Source organism: Martes martes (genome assembly GCF_963455335.1).
Source record: "Martes martes genome assembly, chromosome: 9".
Taxonomy (NCBI): Eukaryota; Metazoa; Chordata; class Mammalia; order Carnivora; family Mustelidae; genus Martes; species Martes martes.
This window is the reverse complement of record NC_137896.1, coordinates 110053143-110059142: the sequence shown is the minus strand read 5'-3', so window position 1 is coordinate 110059142 and position 6000 is coordinate 110053143.

The window sequence follows — 6000 nt, the reverse complement described above, 5'->3', positions numbered from 1 at the left end:
CCCCATTTTTCTCAGTTAGCAAGGTATTCCTTCTCAACTGGCTTATGGTTTCAAAAAAATAAGAAGATTTTCAATACTCATTTTTGGATCTAGTCAGGATTTCTTTATTTGATTTTTAAATGTGAAATTATCAGCAAATGCTGCCAGGGAAAGTGCTCCAAATTATGTCCTTTATTATTACCTTTCAAGCAATAAATAGGTCTTACGTGTAAGTCCTGCTTTATGATTTTAAACTATCTCTTTTACATCTTTTTTTCTGTCCTGATCTACATAGCGGTGTATATAGAAACAGCACGAGCAGGGAACCGGCTGCTTGGGTTTAAACCTGGACCCCATTTCCCCAGCTATGTGGCCCTGGGCATGTCACTCTCTCACTCTCCTTACGTTTTCTCATTTCTAAAATGATGGCTACTCACTGGGGTGGCTTGAAGATTAGCCAAATTCAATTATGCTAAATGTTCAGAACTCTACCTGGTATAGAGTAAATGCTCACTAAATATTACTAACATTGTAGTTATCGTCATTATCAGTGTTTCCCAAGACCAGAGGCACAGAAAGGCAAAGCTTCTCAAATTACACATAATATATTACATTAGGAGTTCCAATGTTTTCCACTGGGTTCCTGGGCCAATATCAAACAAGGGTTTGGGGCACCACCCAGGACCTTAGTGAATGCCCAGGAGGATGCTGGGTAGCACTGAATCAAGGATGCGGCCTGTGCCAAGAACCCTGGAAAGGCCCTGCCCATGCCTCCACCCCTACCCCAGTGAGAGCCCAGAAGTTTGCTAGGTAACCCTCAGCTCGGGAAAGCAGCATAAATTATGCTGTTTACTTGCCTTGTCCCTAGATACAACCACCACATCTCTCGTTTTCTCTTCATCATTGATTCCTAGGAGGGGAGTTCTTGGTCGAAGATTACAAACTCTTTTCATCTCATGGAACAGCTTGCCAAAATGTTTTCTGAAATGGCTACTACAAATTTGGTGTACCAATGTCTCCTGCTTGCTCTGAGGAGTCCACGAGAATGCCGGTCTTCACCCACACTGATGCTGACTATTTAACAAATCCATGCCAACCTGACAGGCTGAGAATGGTGTTTCAGTATCACTTTAATTTGTATTTATTGAATGTCCAGATAGGTTAAATGGGGGTTTTTTTACACCTGTTTATTGCCCATTTATATTGTGCGTGTATGTATCTGTTTATGCCATTGGCCCCTTTTTCCATTTGGTGGTTCTTTCGAAGTTTTCTTATTGATTTTAAGTATTTCTGTATTTTACACATATTAACCAGTTGTCATATTTCTTACAAATATCTCCTCCCATTTGGTCATTTGTCTTTTAATTCCTTCGTTGTGCGTGTGTGGGGCTTTTTTTCCGACCATATCATAGTCTTACCAGTAATGCTGTTAAACTGTCATTTCTTCCATGGGTTTCATGGCCATCCTGTCCTATCTCAGACCTGGCTCTCTCCAACAGAAGCTCTCTTCACCGCACTGCCGATGGGGGCTGCTGGGGCCACCTTCCCACAGCATAACTACCACCAATCGGCTCCCTCCACCCCGGTATGGATCACCTGTCCACGCTCTTCCAGGTGGTAATCCCACATTAAGACCCCAACATTATGACAAACATATTGGTCCGTGTGACCTCTGCGGAGGGCTTGCGTGGGCTTTGTGCAGGCATTCCTGGGGTCCTTCTGAAAAGAGACCCAGGCCCTCTTCCTGTATTGTTTTCAGGGTACACGGAGCCTTTCCCTTCAGCCCGTGGCAGGAGTTTAGTTTCTCTCCAGGTGTAGCACCTTGCATTGCCTCCCATCAAGGCCTGGCTGCCACCGGCTTCACGTCGGCATAGATTTACAAGCCAACACAGTTGGTGCCACTAGAAAACCTGAAAATGTGCTATGCACTTCTTCTCCAGAGCAGTTATAAATAGTACTAAAAGGATCTGATTTCTGAATACTCACTCTGATCTTATCCAGAACAAGGCCACATCAACATTGTTATTAATAATTACAATTTGCACAATTTACAGATTATAGGGTGTTTTGTTAATCAACTTATCCCATTTGATATTCAAAATGAGCAAGCCAATTATCTTCTTCACTTTACAAATGACAAATCTGACTGTCCGTGTGAACTGTTTGAGGCTAAAGAGCCAAAAGATGTGAAAATAGGTCTCCTGGTACAAATATGATATTTCTATTGAAACTTACCGCTTTCTAACCCAACTTTCCATTTGTACATTATCTTTTTCCCTTTTAAAAAATTTATCTCTTCATATTAAAATAGTTCCAGATTTACAAAAATGTTATAAAAAGAGTACAAAGAATTTCTGTATCCTTTTTACCCAGTTCCCCTAGTATTAATATTTCACATACAATGATCAGAATAAGAAAATTAATATTGACACTGCATCATTATCTAATCTTTGGACTTCATATAAATTTCACCAATTTTCCCATTAACATCCTTTCTCTCGTCCAAGATCAAATCATTGATGGTCACATCTCCTTCTCCTCTAATGAGTAATCATTCCTCAGTCTGTCTTTCATGACCTTGATACTTTTGAAAAGTACTAGCCAGTTCATTCATAGACCATTCCTCTATTCGGGTTTGTCTGATGCATCCTGGTGATTAACATCAGTTATGCATTTTTGGTGAGGATCCCATGGAAGTGATGTGTCCCCAGTACATCCTAAGAGGCACGTGGTGTCATTTGTCTAATTACTGATGATGTAAAATGCAATTGCTAGGTCAGGCAACATCTTTTGGTCTTTCCACTGTAGAGATATTATTTCCCCCTACTTAGTTAAGACAGATCTTCTGGGGAGATACTCGGAGGCTACCTAAATATCCTGTATCTCATCATCATTTCATTCACTACTCTGTTATTTGCTGAACGGTTTGGTTTCTATTTCCATCATCCTTTCTTCATTTATTAGCTGGAACTCTTTTGTAAAGAGAAGCTGTTCGACTCCCCCATTTATTTTTTTTTTATATTAGTGCAAACCCCCAAATTATTATTGTATTTTTTGTGTTTTAATTCATTAATACCATTATTCAGTTTGTTGTTCAAACTGCCCCAGATTAGGCTACCGAGAGCTCCCTCCAGGAGGCTCCTGTAGCCTTCTGACATGTTACCATATTTCTTCACTTATGGCTCCAAAATGTTTCGTCTGGAACATCTTGTACTCTCCCCTTCTCAGCCCCAGAATCAGGTATTTTCTAAGGATATTTGATTCTGTCTATTGAAGAATGGTATTTAGAAACCAACAAGAGTTGGTTTAGAAACCAACAAAAGAACAACTCTTGTTCTACATAGACTCATTGGCAATGGGCTTTTATTGCTTCTAGGCATCCCCAGGAGGCAGAGCAAAGACATATGTGTATGTACACACACTCACACATCTATCTAAACTTCTGTATTGGTAAATAGAGACAGCATTCCTCCTCCTTTGCTAGTTTTTCTTTCTTTTAATAGATTTCTCTGGTTGAATTGCATTAGCTAACATCGCTGGTACAGTGCTGAATAGTTGTAGAGATAGCAGGTGTCCTTTACAGAGACTCCTCTCTGGGAAGATACTCTGAAGCTACATAGATATCCTGCTTTATGTAGTGGCATAGTAGGCATGCCTCTAGAGTGCCCCCATTAAATAAGATAATGGATTTTAGGGCTAAGGCATCTGTATTTCATTATGTTAAAGTACCCATCAATTCTTGCATTCTTGAATACTTTTATCAGCAAGAAGGAATCTGAATCCAGACAGAGGACATGAGAAGAAAGACACCGTGGCAAACATGGACCCTGATAAAATATGGCAGCATATTAGTGATGAAAGTCTTCCCTCCTCTCTTCATTCACACCCTTGCCATAGCCTGTTTATGAGCAGAGTCTTATATCCTATACCTGAACTGGGGGCTTGTTTATGAAATTTGTTTTGGCCAGTGGAATGGGCCAACAATGGGACCATGAGCCAGTTCTGAGACTGGGCCTTAAGGCACCTGACAGATTTCCTATTGCCCTTTCCCGACTTTGCCATTTTTGCCAAGAGAAGCCCTTCCCCTGTACAGCTATTGCTCTGCAATATAGGCACCAGAAAAAGTAGACATAGAAGAGAGGTTGACCAGCCAACCCACAGACTTATAGTGAGAAGCAGAGCTGCAGAGCACAGCACAACACGGCTTAGACCCACAGAGCCCCAGCTGACCGGTGTTCAATGGGCCAGTCCTTTATTTTAGACTCCATTTGCTTACTTGGCATAAAAGGGAGATATAAGGCCTATGATCTCCTGCCAAACATTTTGAGCCCTTGTTTTGAATAAGGTACTTTTGTATTTTACTAATCTGCCAGACCAGCAGCCTTTTTTAATGCTAGGATCTATGTTAGAGCCTCCAGTTCCAAATATCATCCTTTAGGTCTTTGAATCTCTTTTATGCTAATGCAAACACAGTGATTTATCTGCATTTATTTTTTTTGTCCATTTGGCCTAGAATAGTGTGGGTGTTGTCCAATACTTGCTAAAGTGATTTCAGCTCCTTTCTTTCGGGGAGGCATTTGGGAGTAGTAATCTTTCTAACATTATCTTTTTAAAAAAGAGGCTGAGGAAGATGAATTCCATTGGTCCACTATCGTCTTTGTGCCACTGAGTTTATCTTTTGTATCATAATCAATAACTCCTATCTAATCTCTAGTCAATTTTTCCATCTGATATACTCTTAAGAACGCTTTCTTCCAGTGTTGGAGGCTTTTTCATATTCCACGGCAAAATTCATCGTCTACCTGTTCAAAAGTGATCCTTACTCTCAGTTTTGCTCCTTCCATTTTTCGAAAGGTGTGTTTTTCTTGTAATAACCCCTTTGCTTCTGACAGACAACGAGACCATAAATTTAACAAAAGTTAATTATGGTAGCAAATTCTCACACTGACACTCCATAAAACAGGTGTACTTGGAAGTAATGTTCAAAAGTGTCCAGGAAACAGAAATAACACCTGATTATTGCAATAAGCTTCTACCAAAGTGCAGGGAGAAAAAAGCCTCAAAACTACTGTAAATGAGTCCAAGGCGAATCATATTTCTATGAAAAATTGGTGTAGCATCAAACACGAGACAGCCTTAGACATTTCTGTGAACTTGTGTTATAAAAGGCGTAACTCTTGTGTTTTATACCTGCTCACAGTAAAAGTATCAGGAGGGTCTGAAAAGTCTACCTCATTACTTAGACTCTTAAATTGCCATCCTGCATTTTTAAAAGTCACATAAAATAATGGATTTGTGAGATGAAGAGGGCATTGATTTCCCCGAGTTCTATCTCCAGAGTGGAAAAAAAAAATAAGGTAGTGTTTTAAAGAGCCATCAAGTTCAATGTTTATGACAATAATAAAAACTTTTAATAGAGAATGTTCTAAGAGAGATTTGAGGTTTGGTCCTGGATACAGTAAAGACCGGGACACTACGGTTATGTAGTAACAAACAGTTATTTAGGAAAGAACTGATGCTTTCAAGCATCTATAGGTGATTTATAAGCGAAACAGAATCTCAAGCAGTAAATCAGGAAAAACCGAACATCACCAATTCTGCTCTCAACTGGAGACGATCTACAAGTTCAGTTTATGCCAAGTAGCAAGCTCAAAGCCATTTACCAGGAAGCTGTGATTGCATTTTCATTAAAGAGCTTCAGGGATTTCCCTGGGGCTCCCAGCTTGACCTTTGCTCGGGCATGGCTCCTGCCCGCCTTGGGTGTGGAGGGTGCAGTCAATTCTCAGCACCATCATCACTGGTCCATACCAGACTCCCGGACTTCTGCTACAATGTTTTTTTTATTCCATTTTATCCCAATTCCCCACTCTCATTCCCTTTCCCCCCCCCAGGCAAGCATTCTAACGTATTTGCAACCACTTAACTAATACGCACCATGTAACTCTCACATGTCTGTTCAAAGAGCTAGGAGGAATAGGTCAGTGACCGAAACAGATAAAAACCTCTGCCTTCCCAGAGCCT